This window comes from Pezoporus occidentalis, unplaced genomic scaffold (assembly GCF_034315485.1).
Source record: "Pezoporus occidentalis ecotype Australia unplaced genomic scaffold, CSIRO_AGI_Poc_V1 ctg26, whole genome shotgun sequence".
In the NCBI taxonomy this organism is placed as follows: Eukaryota; Metazoa; Chordata; class Aves; order Psittaciformes; family Psittacidae; genus Pezoporus; species Pezoporus occidentalis.
Window position 1 is genome coordinate 4,425,260 of NW_026914502.1, and position 19,011 is coordinate 4,444,270.

Here is a 19,011-nt window from a genome sequence, read left to right on the forward strand (position 1 = left end):
ACTTGGATGCTGGCATTTCTTATCTTTATTCTTGACTTAAATGCCCTTTTTAACATGCTCATTAGTGAAATTTTCTAATTAAAAAAAATGCAACAGCGAAAAAGACGCCCTTTCCTATACAAGTCACATGGAACCAACCCGAATACCTACATGATTCATTATTTGAACTGGCAATTTCACATCCCAGAGCAGTTCTCTACCACTTCTAATAACTGAAAAATTTGTAACAGAAGTAGGCTATTATCTTTTTTTACACACCTGTCACAAAAGGCAGAACATAATTCATTCTATAGAAATAAAGGGGGTATTCTGCCTAGAAAACCTCAGGAATCCAGAGGCTTAGAATAATTTGGCCATTTTTAAGAATTGTAGGTGAAAGTGTTACTGTAAGAGTATCTGAGTGCCCCCCTTTCCAGACACCTCCAGCCTCCTCCTTTTTTCACCCTTCAATGCTGCAGTCTGTCACAGTTGCCAGCACAGTTAGTGTGTCATTTGGTTTCATACCCTCTTCTGTCTTACTTTTCTTAAGTCATGTTTTCTCACCTCTCCATTTACATCACCCTCTTTCTCATCTCACTCCTTCTCTTTCTGTTCAGCAAGGTCAGGGTCCTAGAGACACCAATGCATTCCTACACGTAAGTTATGATGTGGTCCACAAGAATGATCTCCATTTAATTACATCACCCTCCTCCCACCCCATTCACTTCACACATTATTTTTGTAGTATTTCCAGTGCTCTTGCGTTACTTTTGTGCACTTTTTGATCTGTGACAGTTTCTAAAGCACCATCTTTTCTAAATGATCTGGTTACACCGCGAACAACAATGCCTGGGGGACAAACCCGATATTGTAACAATACTTTCTACCCTCTCCGTCTATTCCCCTACATTAGCAAATCCAGATACCTTCTTCCCCAGACTTCTAGCTGCAAAGAGCTGAATATCTATGTGATAAATCATCATATACACATACACATCTCATCTACAGTGAAGAATACGGTCAGACCGCTGCTGCCAGTGTCACAAGCCAGCCACGCATCACATGGCAGGAGCAAGCCATTTGCTCTTTTGATGATGACAACAATAGTAATAATGCTATTATTAATAATACCATTAATTCGTTGCAAAGAACTTGATTAAAAATGGTAAGCACATTTATAAATTTTAGTCACAATTTGCATTCACTTTTTACCTCAGATTGTGCCACGGCAATCCTCCAGTGCTTGTGGTCAGACATCAAGTTTTCTGCCTCAGTAACTGCAGGAAACTAACATATTTTGTGCATATCACTTTTCGAAACCTCTTCAGAGCAGGTCACATCACATCCAGTGACTTTCTCTTGGGCAACTCAACCTTTTAAAATTCAAACCTCAGCTTGTACTCTGTTCTAGGACTACAGCACGGAAACATGAGGTAAACTGCAGCGCTGTTCGGCACTGCTCACAGCTGTACCTGTGCTACCTGCCCTGGGGGCTCTGAACAGGGATGAAGGTCAGGAATGACTCGCAAGGATGGTCACAAGAGCCATTTTAAAAGGGTACTTACCCTAGCTACTTTTAGTGAGGTTTAAAATGCACACAACTGTACCGACTGTGGGTGCTCCGTCGCTGGCAATGGCGGGCTGCAGGGGCGGCCGCTGTGAGGAGCGGCAGGGGCTGCCCTGTGCCGGACACAGCCGGTTCCAGCCGGATCCGGCTGACCCACTGCGGGGCACGGCTGAGCCCCTCGGCCATGGCGATGGCACCTCAGGGCAAAAGGGTGAAACGTTGCCCAGCACTGAGAAGTGAGGGGAAGATGCATGAGGAACAGCCTTGCAGACACCAAGAGCAGAGCAGGAGGAGCTCAGGGTGCCCGAGCAGGACCATGGAGGACCCAGTCTGGAGTAGGGTTATCTGAAGCCCACACTGGAGCAGTTCATGAAGGACTGCAGCCGGTGGGGAGGACTTGTGCTGCAGCAAGGACAACTGTGAGAGATCAAGTGTATGGACTGACCATAACCTGCCATCTGTGTCCCCCTGCGCTGCTCAAGGGGAGTGGGAAGGAGGTGGAGGAGTTGAGAGGTAAGGACTGAAACTGAGTCTCGGACAAGGGTGAACAGGGAGCAAGGTGTTTTAGTGTTTATCATTGTTTCTCACCATCCAAATCTATTTTAATTGAGGAAAATTGGTTTAATTTTATTGCCAATGAGTCTGCTTTGTCTGCTTTACCAGTGATCGACCTGTCCTTATCTCCAGCCATGAGCTCTTCTATTTTATTCTGTCTTTTCTATAGAAAATGGGGAGCAAAACCATGGCTGGGGAGGGCGTCTCTGGCAGCCAACTAAGGTCAACCCACCACAACACCTTCACCAAGCACCTCCACCTCAACTGCAGAAATACAACCCCCCTGAAGGCAAACACAGACATATCTCATTTCTGCCCCACCACCACCACAGGCTTTGTGAGCCAGAGGATCAACACTAAACACCCTGTGTAGACTGCACTGATTATGCAGGGATTTGCTGAGGTTTAAATCCAGCTGGCAACTAAGCACCATGCAGCTGCTCACTCCCTCCCTGCCCCTGCCTTGGCAGGATGGGGAGGAGGACTGGGAAAAGGCAAAACCCATGGGCTGAGATAAGAACAGTTTAATAATTGAAACAAAGTAAAATATTATAGTAATTGTAATAGTCATTGTAATGAAAAGGGAAATGACAAAAAGAGAGAGGAATGACAAGTGATGCACAATACAATTGTTCACCACCCACTGACCAATGCCTGTTCCAGTTCCAAACAGCAATCAGCCCCTCCCAATCACCCCATTTATATACTCGGCATGAACGTGCCATGTTATGGAATATCCCTTTGGCTAGCTCGGGTGTCCTGGGTTCAGCAGTAGCAGTCATTTTTCCCCTTCAGATGCCCTGTCTCTGCTCCCTCGCAGCTACTTGTGCCCCTTGTCACTTGCAGAGCATGGGAAACTGAGAAGCCCTTGACTTAGGGTAAGCACTACTTAGCAACAACCAAAAATCAATGTTTTATCAACATTTTTCTCATATGAAATACAAAACAACACTGGACCAGCTAATAAGAAGAAAATAAACTCAGCTGAAACAAGGGCAAGATTGTAAGGGTAAGATTTAAATTAATTACTCTTCAGTCAATAGAGAGGATAACTAAGGGATTCAGCTATACGTAAGTTTAGATTTCATGTATAAAATAGCCGTTAAAAATAATGACACATCAATATTTCTTGTGATTTAAAACTTAAAGCATTATCGATGCACTTCTATTTTAAGATGAAGTTTTTCAGCTACTGGAGTTACGAAAAAAAATTATCCCCTATGATACAATTTGGTGCCATTAGTTTGCTCAGGATCTCTTTATGCAGGCACAGTAACCACATTTTAAAATAGATGTTGACTTCCCTGTTCATACCAATATGCATTTACTGTGTAGCCTAATGACAGCATCAAGAATGGGAAACCTGACCATTTACCACTAATGACCATATTCTTACTCAGGTTGTGTGATGTACTTGAACGTCAACAGTTTTTTTTCCCCTCGGCCAAAAATAAAGGGCTTGTGGGTATATAAAAAGGTAAGCTCTACGAAAATACTTCACAGACCTAAGTATCCCATTATTGCTATTCCCACAGGTAACGATGCAGATACACTGTGTCCTAATGAAAAACTTTTGGTACCTACAATGCTGATGCCCTAATATCTAGCATTTAGGTACAGAGCAGCTAAAGCTTCTTTGCAGCAGGTATTCTCTATGCAGGATAGGAAGGAATTAAGCTATTCAAAAAGGCATTCCTTTCTAACTCCTAGACAGCTAAGGAGACATTAAGCAAGCCCAGGGATTGGTTGTCCTGAAATCCTGCCCTCATCTACAGCCTAAACAGAGAGAAAGGCCTTCAGGAGAGATAACAACTGCACGCTTAGTGGCCAAAGCACAAATTAAGCCACTTTTTGAATGCAACCTGAAAAAAGAAAGTAATCACCACTTAACTAATACCTCACAAGGAAAAGTGTTTGTCCAGGCACTAGAAGACTGAAACCCAATGATTCTTGCAGCCTGAAGGAGCTTAAAGCAGCATCTCCAAGTCTCCCACGATAATATTTACTATCAGGTAATGCACAAAGTTGAAAGAGCTACCTATGATCCTCTCAGTGAAACTACAACATGCTGCTGAAAAGAACTGAAGATGTGTGAAAAGGAGAAACCTGGGAATCTGGTCCCTGTTCCCAGGACTTTTTCTCTAGTTTGAGAATGAAGCAAATCTCCTCTCTCCTCCTGCTGCCACAATTTCATACTGAACAACCACAACTGCACAGTGGTACCTCCACACATTCAACTTAGCACAAAGGTATCACACCCATTAGCACTTGTCAAGTATCCCTTATATAGCATATAGCTTCAGATTCCTGATTGGATTTAAGGAGGATTTTATATGTTAAGCTGATCAGATGAAAGCAATTACAGATGTAAAAATGTTTTGAAAACTCTAACTGCTCATGAACTGAGACTGACTTAGAGTTCTCTGACAACTGATGAGATGCTTTCAGGATCCAAAGCTTCAGTTAAGAAGCTTCCATTTTGTCAGAGTGCACAACTAGATCTTAAGCTAAATCTATGTATGTCACATAAAGAAGCAGCAGATTCACTTATTCCTTGATCGCCATATAACCCCCTCAAGAATAAAAGCCATCAACAACGGAGAGTACTCGACTTCCAGTGTAACCTCACAACACTTCCATGTCTTTTAGTGAGACGTGCTCAGAAAGCTATTGCAGTAATTCCCATATTCGTCTTTGTCCTGCTGCAGGGAAATACACATCCTCTGCGACAATGATGGTGTATCTCATTAGGAGATGCATTCTGTATGTTGGAGATATTCTCCAGTGAGTTAGATGACATATTCTAAACACAACAACAGAGCCAGGCTTAGATCAAACAGCAGTAACTCCTTTTTAGGTTACAGTGAGGCTTAAAAGATTTATTTGATGTGCAATAGGCTGTTCTTCAAAGCCCACTGGAAAAATGGAGGATTTTCTAAGGACTGGAAGTACTTTGTCCTTGGCTGCATTTTTGTTGCATTCCTTGCACATGCTAAACTATGATGCGTGGCTAGCAAAATAAAGAGAAACCAAAATCAGCCATATATACTCTCCTGTAATTTCATCTCAAATGTGTTGAAAATATGTATTGCTTACTTCATCATAAACATGCAATTTACCTTGGACATGACTGAATATCTGTCATATTTAATAGCTGCCAGAGCTATCAATTAAACAGATTTTTTTTTATTCCTATTATTTAACAAAGTTCTTCTTACATTAAAATATTAACATGAAAAATACATCTGCTGCTATGAAAATACCCTAGAGGCTTCATGAACTAACACTGAGCACAGTCAATACAGGGTCTAAAACCAACCATATTCTTCACCAGTCACTATGACATATCAATCACCTGGAAAAGAAACTTTGCTTTTAACCTATCTTCCTACACTTTGTTCAGCTACATTCTGAAAATAAATTCTATTCCCTGATGTGAATTTCCCTTGCCTGTCCAACATCTCAAATCTACATAACTTAATCTATACACTAATGGACTCCTAATTTTCTGGGGTAGTCAACCACAAAAAACACTAACACAGATCATTGAAATTAGTGGAAAATCTAAACAAAGACATAACAATTAATTCTGCACAAGCAATAGCTCTACCACAAACCTATGAAAAACATATTTATAGCATTGTTTTTCCAGCAGGGTGTAATTTAAATAGCTAATTATTCCACCAGCTTATTTTACAACTGTCACATCTTTAATGTTTTAAAGAAACAGTCTCTAAATCTGTCTAACTTCCAATTTTTGCGGGTTTCTCTTATCCAGGTTATTTAACCAGTTAGTGGCTTTGCTTCATTCCTGTCCAGTGCCTCTGAAGTTAATTCCCAGGGGTGCTGTATTTATCCTCTGAGACAGAAGTTCATTACAGTATTCCATGCTGCTGTAAGTTTGGGATAGGGAGGCTTCATCTAGGCAGAGTACCGAACTTCATCAGGAAAAATGAAATACCGCTTTATAGCATTTCAGTGCACTCCTTTGCTCGGTTGCCATACTGAATTGCTAAGAGTGACTCCCGTAAACTGCTGTCATTGGCTTCTCTGTTAATAGCAAGCTGCAATTTCTCAGTAGACAATTAGCCCAGGAAAAAATGCCTGTCTCATCTCAGGCACCACAAACACAAATAGCTCAATAATAGGAGACTTGTCCATGAGATCACCGTACAACACGAATGGCATCAGTAAGACTTTTTAATGGCAGGGCATGAAAGAACAGTTAAATCACTTGAATAAAATCGCTGCATATCTAAGGCTCAAAGGCACGAGGGTAGCTTAAAGCCACTGCTAAATCACAAAAGAAAGAATGAACCAGAAGTGTAGCTATACATATAGAATGTAATTTTACCTGGAACATAAAATGCATTTTTGATTAATTTTAACACTGTTCTATGCAACAGAGCAATACAAAAATTTCAGGAGTTTTCCATTTAGCAGCTAAAATCCTAGCACCTGAAGCGCTTCCACTTTAGTTTAATAGGGTTTTTTTTACACAAATGCATTGATTCATTGTCTCTGGATGCTCTGTAACATTCACACTGGCTGAAAATACTGCACTATCTACCTCTGGTAATCAAGGTTCTTTCTTTTTGATAAACAATTCTAGATAACTCATGAAATGGTAACCCCAGCAAAAGAATGAAGTGTTTTCTTCTTTACTGCATTGCTTTGAGGCTGCCATGGTCTAGAAAGCACCATTAAAGCATGCACATGACTTAGCACCGAAGAATCTGAATAGCTTTGTTTTCATTCCCCCAAGCTCAATGCATGCCCTAGCTATTTACAGAGATAGGCAACATTCTTCATCAAGCACAGCATCAATTCCATCAATACACGACTTCCAACACAAACAGACTGCTCCACTGAAGTTTGTATTTGTAAGATAAAGTATGTTTTCTCTAAGGAATTTCCAAAGAGTCCTTTATTTTCCTAAGGGCATATTTTCTACAGTCGCTCAAATAAATGTGTGTGTGTGTGTGTGTGTGTGTGTATGGTACCATCCAACTATTTTGTATAGCACCCCTATTTCTTATGTTTTAATCAGTTTCTCAAATAATTACCAGTATTACCAAAACACATCCATTTAAAAGCATAACTAACAAAAGCAGAGAACAAAATCCCTAAATATAAACAAAATATTGCAGTTTTTTAAATAAATCAATTTGGTACAAAATGATGACATTAAATGCAACTAATACCTTTCTCTAGTTTGTCTGACAGTCCAAGAATCCCCTGTAAATATACAGTTTCTTATGCACAGTATATTTTTAATTATGATAATTCTTGCAGCAAAGTGAAATGATTAAACTAGAGAAAATAACCACAACTTACAGATGATCCATCATGAAGAAAAGAGCATACACAAAATATCTGGCTACATGTTGAACTGTAAATAATGCATGTTTGCAGTTATTTCAATATCCGAGATGAGGAAAATTTACCCTCAATAAGAAACACTTTCAGAATTGTGCTCCAGATCCATGCACTGAAAAATTAAGTCTTTATAGTTAGTAAGTGTTCCACACTCGCTCTCAATGTCACCATGCTGGCCAAGAAAACAGGAAGAAGTAAACTGTGATAAGTGGTTCTGAGAAATCACTTCGAGACGTGCTATTAAAGACTGTCTGCGGGTTCCTACTGATTGGCAGCTCTTCGGATGGACAAAAGGTTTGACTGTTCTCTAGATGTGTCCCATCTGAACTTTGACTCAGTTTGTTTGTACAGTTGGTATAACTGGCCTGGAGCATCACTGCAGAAAAAAACGATATCCATAACCCCCTGTTGAATTTAACAGGGCTCAGGCAAGATAAAGAGAGAAGTTCTCATTTCCCTCCCTCTGGTCGCAAGCCTCATTTGAGAGGTCTCACATCTTGAGAACAGACCCAAGTTCCCTCACACTTAATGTATGATTGTGTCTCTATATTTCTGTGTGGAGAACGACTTTTCCTTCTAATTGTTTTAGATTTCAAAGAGAAGTAAGACTGGAAAGTCAAGAAACCTCTAAGCCAAAGCCAGCATTTAAAATTCACTGGAGTATTTTTTTCATTCTTAGCAAACAATGTGAACTCAAAAAACAAACAAAAAAAAAAACAAAAAAACAAAAAAAAAAAAAACAAAAAAAACCACAAAACTATTTAGTTTATGTCAGAAAAACAAAGAAAATCTAGAAAATACTGTATTTAATTTAGAAAATGTCACCACAAAAAAAAATACAACTTTCTGGATAAGGAAATCTGTCAAAAGGCATCTTTTTGAAAGCTAATAATTTAAAATATGTGACCAGCAAACTACAGTTATAGGTTGCATTTTTTCATTAGAAATCAAGAGGTTTTGTCAACTTTATGAAAACCAAAAAACCATACCTTCTGTTTTGTGAGGTCTGTACCTGTTGGCTGACATGAGGTACCAAGTAAAATGTAGGGATTTTTGCACTGTCTAGTCTCTTGTCCCGACATGATGAATTTGCAGGCCTCAGCTACATTCATGGCAGTAGGACAAGCAGAAATACCACCATCACAGTCAGAATTAACAAGCAAGTTGGCTCAGAGACTTTCAGGAGGGATGCCAGAAAGTGAATGAACCTTGTAGTTAAGCAACAGTTTTCTTCAGGAAAGATTTTGTTGTTAAATGGACCTAGTCTGGTGAAGTTTAACAGTAAAGCTGATGCCGCTGTTGACTGCCTTTGTGTGTGTGTTTCTGGAGACATGCCCTGGACTCTACAATTACAGACATAATTTTCCACAAAAAAAAATTACTTTTAAAAGCACGTAATTGAGTTAATACAGTTACACACTGATTTCCAGGTCTTAAATCTACATTAAGTCAAAGATTTGGTCTTAATAAAGTATTCTTGCAGGATTTCACAAAGCACATCATTTCCAAACAGTGCTGGGAAAAAGAAAGAATGGGCCGAAATGCAAAATAAAAGTGTTTCTTGTTCCCTTCAGAGTCCTTTCACTTATCTCCTTTGTTAAAGTTCTTTCAGTGCCTGTTAATTAATTGCTGTGATTGAGGTCAAGTTTGAAGATGATATGGGGTTAATTTTAGACTCTCTTGAGTGCAGGCTGAGAAACTCATTACCGTTACTGATGCTCGAGTGTCAAGCTAGGTAGACCTATAATATCTCAGCCTCTCAACGATACTGACCTTTCTGTAAAGAAGCACTGCCTTGGTCTGTGTCAGAGAGGTCTGCTCCTAGTACTTTTTTAATTTCTTTGATTCTGTTGCCAGATTATAAATTACAAGTGAGAGCTCAGGGTTTCTAATTAGTTTGATGTTCTCCAAGGAAGGTGGTGAATATAATGCAGGAACACATGTAACTAAATACCACCCAAAGTGCTTTTAGCAGCAAATCAATTAAAAAGAAAATGAAATGAGAAGAATTGCTTTGTGCTTACTCTGTGCTCACTACCAACTGCCTTACTAGAAATTATATGATTAGTCTGATTGCTGGCCAGCAAGAATCTTACTGACTGTAAGTTTATACTTGGTAAGTTTTTTATAAGGAAAGTTCATGCTTTACTTATAATCTGTGTTCGTATTATAAGCATTTCAGAGCAGGTCTGAGATGATCACAACACATTAGCCTACACCCACAGTTTACAAAGTCACAGACAGGAGGAGCAACTACTTCTGCTATCTCCCGTACCAGAGTTAGAGAGCACAGCGAAGCTACACACAGCACTGGTCAGTGACTAAAGCTTTTTGAATCCCTGGAAAACCATAGATAGCCCATTCCTAAGCTTTATTTATTAAAATAAACATTTGGCTTTATGTCATCTAGTGAAAACAGAGGAATGAGTTGGATTATACACAGGGAGGCAAAACTGAAGTAGCCGAGAAATGAAAACCACACGCAGACAGTAGTTGTATCACTACCTGCAGTAGAACAGCGTGTGAATGTGGTTTGCACTGATGTGTCTGAACTGCCTTTAAACTAGATAGTCTGGTTAGCAACAACAGCCTGCAACTGCTGAGCTCAGCAGAAACTCCCCAAATGTAGGAAAATATGGAGTTACCTTCAGCTAAGCTCTGCAGCACTACAATTACACCGCTGTGTAACCATAGAATGGTCAGGGTTGGACAGGACCTTAAGCTCATTCAGTTCCAACCCCACTGCCAAGACAGGGACACCTCACACTAGACCATGTCACCCAAGGCTCTGTCCAACCTGGCCTTGAACACTGCGAGAGACAAAGCATTTACCACTTGTTTGGCTAACTCCTTATAGTGCCTCACCAATGCAAAAGGACTCTACCATGGGACTTTGTGTATCTCTATATAAGGGGCAGGAATACTGATAGCTGTAGAGCAGGCAAACCCTAAACTGGTTTTAAAAATGAGAATTAGCCATTAAATCTATTAAGTCTAATAGATCTGTTTTGGTCTGGGTTAGAAGTGCTTCAAAAACACAGACCTTAGTGTCTCTTGTCTGAAAACTTATGTGGCCATACAGGGAAAGGTATAAAGCACTATCAAAAGCCAATTCTAAAGGAATATAAATGGTGACAATGTAAACTAGTGTTAATGCTCTGTTTATGACAGGTATTTCAACATAGTGCGTTTGTGGGTCAAGCCTTCTGTGTAAAGAAGATCTTTTGATACAAATTTTCAATGAGCAATCAAGCCACCAAAAGGGACTGAAGGGCTTCAGTCCCTAAAACTGTCAGGGACATTCTCTGTTTACCCTGGATTTTGATTCCCTCTGCTTTTTGTCAAAATTCAAGGTTATACATGCAGCTCCACTGTATTTTCCCACAAAGTCATCTGAAACACAACCTTAATCCCATAGAATCCTTGTGGGCAGGCTCAGCAAAATACCAAAAAAGATGTGCTCAACATGGAATATGTTTTATTCTTGACAAAAAGCCTTTTGACACTAGCAGCATAACTAAGTTAAGCAAATCCTTGACTACTTGGTTAAATAAGTCTAATTTCCTCAATAAATATAGGCTTCAGCTATAAACAACACAATAATGTCTTTGAGATTCCCGGCTTTCTTTGCTAAGGATGGTATGGAAAACAATTAATGTAAATCCTGAAATATTTCATAGAAAGCTATAGTAATAAAATACAAGTTTTCACATATATACTATATACATTCAACTTCATAACATAACAAACAAAAACATCAGTTAAAAAGTTTAGCCCAAATAGGAATATCTTGTCTTTACTCAGCTTACATTACACCTCCATGACTAGGTTTCTTTTCAGTATTTTCATCAGCTATGAACAAGGAACTCAAATGTTTACAAAACATCAAAATAAAATGGAATTATACTTAAGATCCTTATTATTTTTCATGTTCTTTTGCTTTAAAATTTTATCTTCTCAGACACTGTGTATTAGAGGACTTCTCAAATATTCCTTTTACAATGTGCATGTATTAAAGGCAAAATATAAACAGACAACTTTTGGAGAGGGAAAGGAATGCAGGCCATCCTCATCCTAAAACAGAGCTTCAGCATCACTAACAATTTTATTTCACTACATGAATCCAAATAAATGGGATCCTAAATGCCTATGCCACTTCCTGAAGAAAGATAGGATTCATGAAACAGTCCTCCTCACTACATAGGATTTCTTTCTAAAGAGATGAATTTGCTTGTTGTGCAGGACAAAAGAAGCTTATGTTACATTTGGTTTTGGGTTTTTTGGTTAGTTGGTTGGTTTTTCAAAAGATTGCCCTAAATTCTCTTCAAACATGTCTTTGTATTTAAAATCAATACATTTTTTTCTCAATATATGTCTCCCTTAATGAGGACTCACATCAGAGAGGACCCAAATAGAACTCCCTTAGCAAGAGGCAAATCGACTGCGTACCTCAGGGTACCAGTTTAGCTCCATTTGCAGTACAGTGAAGGGAAGAAAGATAATCAAATACTCCTGATAGTAAAAGGAGTAAGCTGACATTGAACTTCATTCTGGCAGTCCAACTCACACTAGCAACACATCCAGAGGATAATGAGACTCCTTTTTAAAGGACGGATTCTCAGATACAGGGAATTTATGATTAATACAGCACTGGCTATCCACTCTATTAAAGTTTCATTATTTCGGTTGTCATACAGTAGCTATGTACTCTGCAGTGGAGACAGAAAGAGGTATTTGTCACTAGGAAATCAAAATACGGAAAGAAGATGCAATATATATAAATCAAAATGATGTGAAGTCCCCCTGCCCCAACAATATGCTATTCACCTGCCCAGCAAGTGAATCTGAAGCAAGCTGTCAAACGGGGATAAAAAAAAACAAGGCAAAGATATTCTCTAACATAGTCTCGACAGAATTTACAGACAAACCTCCACATCAGTGCATCGCCATTCCTCAACTTCTCTGTTTATAAATGCCACACAGGGAACAGGGCCTTGCCGTTGCAAGCGTGACAAAGAGCTTAATAGCTTTACTGCTATTGTGTGGCAAACACAGTACTTCTTTCAGAGTTAATTCACTAGGACATTGCTCCCCTACTCCCAGCACTGCTTTTCTTCTCTGCCCACTCAACACCTCTGCTGGCTGGTTTTGCATTTGTAATATGGTTAGAAGCAGCTGTGTGGGTTTTGAAGTCACTTCCTTGATCGCCTTTACTATCTACATGTTGCTTCAGTTCATCAGGCAGTTCTGAAGTGTGCACTGATAAGCACCAAATGTACTCCAGCTCCAGAAAGGAATTTAAGGCTCTGAACAAACTCCTCAGCTCTGGTGGGGGATGTCTGATCCAGGGAACCAGACAGAACTTACTCTAAGGTAAAATCCCTGAATTGCATATGGAGGAGTTTTAGGGGTCTTAGCACAAACCACCTAAATTTGCTGACCTTAACTGTTAACGTGGACACAACCACTATGGTGTGGAATTCCTACCAGAAACCTTTAAAGAAATCAAGGTACACTTTCTCTTGATATTCTCACCAGAGTAACAGGGATACATTTCATATTAAATGGAAATAGTTGAAGTATCATTTGGTTTTACTACCCTGCAACATTAAGGTATACACATAGATAAGGTCTTGTCATTGCATGTTTAGGGTCTCATTAAACAACTTCTATGCATAAAAGCGATCTTATCTCTGTATCAGGGAGGTTACACGGATGATTTGCCTGAATGAGGATCACTTACATGAGCTGAAATACTTGATTTTACTATAGCTACCATTCATGAAGATTACCTTTTTATTTAATTGCTTTTTAAAAAGTTAATTAGCTCCAGTATACCAAGTCACCAGAGAAGGAAAAATACTCCTACAAGCCATTTTACAGTCAGAAGAATTAATCTGGAGCCTATTGGTTTCCATTTCAAAAGTGATTATTCTGCAGCTTTACTGCCAATTGCTGCTTTGAAACAACGAAGCTGAACATTTGCACTTCTTTTGAAGTGCAGTTATGAAAACAGAAATGGGGAGAGACTTCACAGCTGCTCAGCTCTTACTTTTGCTCACCATTTTGAGGGCAGCTGAAAGTGAAAGAGATGGACTGGATGTTGCAATGCACTGAGGGATGGGAATGACATAATAGGAAGCTCAATTCTCAAAACCTACTGAAACCCCAAGCTGTAATCAGGATTGTACAGCAGCTACTGTACCCTTGAAAGGCAGGACAGCAGTGCTGCATCAACAGGCAATTCTCAGTCACCAAGCAGAGATGCACTTGGCATCTCAAGAAAGCCTCAGACTGTGCTATTTAACATGTAAGTACTTCCTGTGACAGTGTTACAGGCTGCACCTTTGCACCTCCAGATATCCTTTAGCTTCAGCCAAGCCTCCTCTATTCAAACAGGACAGGACTCAAACTCCTCCATGTGAGCCTTCTCATCTCTAATAACTAGGCAGAGCAAGGCAGGGGTCATCTATTCCCTCCTTCCTGACTCCTACCCTTCCTGACAAAGATTTATACACCTCTTCCTGACTATTAGTTGCTGTATTCCATGGATGTATTTGCATACTGAATTTAAGCACATACATAGAACTGCCTCTTCAGGATTCAGATGGAAGATCACACCTTAAAAAAGCCCAGCAGTTTCACAGAATATGAAGCTGGATCCTGTACACTGACCAATTCACTATTATAAACTGTTTCCAAAAGAAACCATATGCATCTGGACTCTAATTCTGCAGCTGATTCACAACGCTCCTCTGCTTCCAGCATCACCTGCCATCTCAGAGACATTCCCATGCTGAACAAGCAGTAAGATGATAGTCCAAACTATGGTTCTGACCTTTTCTTCATTTTCAGCTTCAATATCATCATCTACAATAGTAACATGAGCCACCTTACTTATTTCAGCTAGCTGACTGTGGGCACAATTGATTTTTCTTGTAACAGGAGCTCATTCCCAGTCAGTATCTTTACCTCTGATACCTTCCCTGCTGCTGAGATTGAACTGATGCTGCTGCCAAAATGATTCATCTAGTCCACAACCTGCTCTCTGCCACAGGGGTTGTTGAAGGAGGCTACAAACCAGAAACACTACCATGCCATGGACATGTCTGCCTGAGAGCAACTACTGCCCTAAAGAAATTAGAAACGTGAAGTTGGGAGGACCTGACTCTTCCAAAGCACAAGAAAAGAGAGACTCCTAACACATTACCTGCTGCCATCCTTTGGCACTTCATACATGAATGATTTTATATTGTTGGTGAACTATTTTGTAAACTGCCTTGAATATATTATGATTAGTAATGCATCTACACAACGGTTTTATTTTTTTAGAGAAGACAGAATTAAACCAAGGAAATCACTTCAAATTGAAAAGTCTGTATCTCAACTGTAAAAGCCTGTAAAACTATTTCTACATATCTGTAATTTGGTAGTAACTCCAGAAGGCTGTGCTCCAACATAATTAAGACATAACTGGGGATGGGAGACACTGAGTATTGCAACAAAAATAGCAGAGGTTTAAGGGTAAGAATAGCAAAAATACACCCTGGCCCCAATCCAATCATGCAGAGGTACAGCATAAGAACATTCCTGCTGTATGAGACTTTCTTCCAACAGTCAATGATCAGGGTCTAAGAAGAATATACCTCCTTGGCACAAGCTGCCCAGAGGGGCTGTGGAGTCTCCATTCTTGGGGATGCTCAGAAGAGGTGTCTGGACACGGTCCTGGGCAACCAGCTCTAGGTTTCCCTACTTGAGCAGGCAGCATGCACCTTCCAACTTCAGCCATTCTATGGAGTATGTAAAAAAGTCAAGACCTTAGTTTTGACATATGCAGATTAAATACTATTACCTGGTCACAAATGACATCCATTGGCCCTAGAATTTCCAGTCTTCTTGGGAATCTTCATTTCTTTATTTCATTTAAATTTTTAAGTGGAAATTCAAGACAAGAAAACCTCCTCACCATGGGAACTAAGAGTATATCCTGTGTTCAGAATTAAAAACACATAGATGGTGGTGGTAAAACTGGATGTACAAGAAAAACAGAATTTTGGCACGTTTGTTAACAGCTGCCCAACTGTAATAATTTGCCTTCAGCAGAGCACAATTATTCTATTACCTCTTATCAAAGATAATAGTCTATGATCATAGTTGCACAACAATGATAACAATTTGCCATCAGTTGAGAAGCAAAGGCTACAGAAAGCAGGTGTTCTCACTGCATTAAAAAAAGGAACTTAAATGAAAAAGAATTAACCTCAGCTGTACTAGAAAATACAGGCAATTCTGAGCATTATTTTCTGTCAGTACAGCACAGTTTCTCATTCTGATTTTCGATCCTGCAGTAAAACGACCGATTTCAAGAGTGCTGCAGAATGGCTACCATGGTATGTTTTTATACACAGCTAACTGACAAGGCTTTCCAAAAGGAAAAGGGCTCATAACCAGAACTGTGATAAGAGAAAAGCGTTTCCCTAAAACTGTGATACAGGGGGAGATACGGGGAATGTGATCATTAATCAGCAGTACTTCTCATGAACACATATATTCTTTTGAATCATTTAACTATGCTGCTTTTGTAAGTACATTAGAAGTCCAGAAATATCCTCTGATGTCACTGTAAACCAGAGGGTAGAAAGAGATGTTTTTAATGCCGCTATACCAAATGCTGTTGTGCTGTACATTTCTCCTTGGAACTCTTAAGCTTTGGTCATCTTCTTTCTGCTACATTCTTTCTAGGGTACAAAGGGTTCACTGATGGATGACAAAACCGATTAGAGGCACGAGAAGACTTCGCCCATAAGAAATGAGCACGCTAAGATTGAGATGTTTATAGATGAGACAAATAAGAGAGGACACGCTAGAACTTTACAGAGTAATGAATGTTATAAAAGACAAATGGAGTGGAGATGCTCCTATTTGTCATGTCTCATAATCGAGGAAGAGTGGTTACTTCTATGGCACTGAAACACAACAAATTGAACAGGTAAAAGATCACTTTTTTCCTCCCTTAAACAACAGGTAGGAGTAAGGAGATAAAATTTTATTCCATTAAGGAATTTGTTATGTCAGTTTTGAAGCTGAAAATGAAAACCATGAACCTTCTGAAATAATAGCTCAGAAAAAAAAAAAAGAAAATCTGGCTTCTGTTTCCATTTAGAAAAGAGAAAAGTAGAATTTTAAAATGGAACTTTTTTCCAAGCAAAACTCTAAACGTTTCACTCAGAAGAAATTTAAGTATTTTCATGAAAGAACTTTTTACTTGGGTTTTTCTACTAATAAAACTTAAACTGTTACATCTACAAATATATAAAATCTGATGGAACTGAGTTCTAGGGAAAATAGTTGCCCACTATTTTTACTTCTACCTATGAAAAAGCTATTTCCTCTATGTACTATTACAATCAGAAGAAGAAATTTAATTTAGGGTGAAGGGGTTTTTGGATTAGTTATAAAAACAGTGGCTCTGTGTAAGAAAATAACAAGGCTTCTTAAATCTTTCTTAGCTGTGTCTGGTAATCAGATTAATTAGAATACTGAACTAATACTGCTAGCTGTTATTTTAGTTTTATGCATACCCGAGCTCACAGTTCCTATGTGTCGTGCTGTTCTTACCATCCTTCCCCCCACCTCCCACCTGAGAATGAGAATCCATTTTATACTCAGGAAAAAGGCATAGGACACACTGCTACCTGGCAGTAGTGCAAACTACCACCTAGTGAGAGAAAGGTAAGATATCTTAAGGCTTATTCAAATTCAAGCTATAGAACTCAATCACTAATCTTACCTTTTTATGCTTACACTGAGTTTACTATTAAAATAAGAAAGTAACCTTAAAGACTGAAGATGCAAGGAGGGCCACGGCATTATGAAGCAGTTCTTGCTGAAAATTTTCTCAAGGAAAAACATGGACTAAAAGTATATCTAAAATCTACACATTCACATTTATCTTTAGTGGAAAAACTAAACTTACTTAAAACTGTCCAAGTGAAACGTGTTTTCAGCCTGCACATTATACCACGTTTTCACTAAAGGTTACTTTAAAATGGTCAAAAGAAAACAGTGTTGCTTTGATTTGTATAAAATGAAAAGCATTACTTTGGCCAATAAATGTTTTTTACCAACTGTTTCAGCTGACAACTAAACACAGAAACAAGCACTATGTACCCAAGACTACAATTTCCTTCCACAAAATCTCTAATGCTACCCCCTGTTTAGTGGTGTCATTAACAGCATGTTGTGCCTTCAACTATAAGTGTGGTTCCACTTAGTTTTGACTATCCTGTCATTATTAATTCATTTGGAATCTGCTGTAATAATACTGACCATAATGAATTCATTTTATATTAATGTGCATGTCATACCCATTATCATGGGGCTTCCCACTGTAGTTTTGCCTGAATGAAAACAAAACTAATTGCAAAAACAATTTGTTTGTTGTGTTAATATACTAGAAGGGAATAACCTGTCCCCCTCTTTTACAGCACCAAGTGGCACAGGTTGTGTGCCTCCACTGATGCCTTCAAAGATGTTTTTTCCCAATTACATTTGAGCTACCCCAGTAACCTACACATAAGGGCTTGGTTCTTCAGAGAGAACTACTACAAATATCCAGTCCCTTATGTAGTCTTCTTGACTTTAGTGGGACAACTTTTATGCACAAAATCCCTGTACACAGTTTCTTTCCTTATCTAGCCCAGATGGATTCATAAAGCATCATGGGCTGCTAATGACTGCTGATACACAGAGAGTGTAGTCCACATACAGCTCTTCCTTGTGCTTCCTAATATTGCATGTGACATCACTGAAAGAAGAAACTAACATGACTGAAACCAGCATTACTGAAACCACGGTATGTATTGTGAAGTTAACCTCTCACCTTGCAAACCCATGCTGTCACAAGTAAGCATGGAACACATACCTACCCAATAACTGATACAGCCTTGTACCCTCTCTCCTTCACACAGAAGCTTACAAAGGTTTAGGTTAGGAGGGATGGCTGGAGACGTCCATCCCAACAACCTGCTCAAAGCAGGGCTAACTTCAAAGCCAGCACACTGCTCATCATCTTGCACACTTACGCTCTGAACTTCTCCAAGTATGGAGAATCCATATCCTCCTTAGGCATCTGCTCCAAGGACTTAAGTATTAGCATCCTTCTGGCAAGGAAGTCCTACTCTTGCAAACACGATGGTCATTAGGCTTTCAGCAACTTTCCTTCAGTATCAAAGCTCAGAAAGTCCTTCAGCAACTTTCCTTCAGTATCAAAGCTCAGTATCAAACCCACAGAAAGGCCCATCTCACTTTGTGTTCCAACAGGCCTTTCAACTTTTGTTTTGCAAAAAGATAAGCTCAGCAGAAACTTCTCCTACAGTCTGACTGCCAGGCCACAGGCTCAGCGGTGTGGAGCTCCATATCTATGCTAAAAACCTCTTTCAACTAGTAAAGGCCAAGCCTGATACGGTCTAGATTTTCTATTTAGATAAAAGCATCTAAATATATGTGTGCTTATCCTGACCTTGTCTGAT

At 39.3% G+C, this 19,011-nt stretch overlaps 1 long non-coding RNA gene across 4 annotated transcripts in view; it reads right to left on the bottom strand.

The window, feature by feature from the left end:
- Positions 1–19,011, bottom strand: part of LOC134166399 (uncharacterized) — a 290,152-nt gene that overhangs the window by 210,585 nt on the left and 60,556 nt on the right. For all 4 annotated transcript variants that reach the window (XR_009965854.1, XR_009965856.1, XR_009965857.1 and 1 more), the window contains exon 3: positions 1,192–1,352. This is a non-coding gene — a long non-coding RNA (uncharacterized LOC134166399). The remainder of the gene's footprint in view (positions 1–1,191; positions 1,353–19,011) is intronic.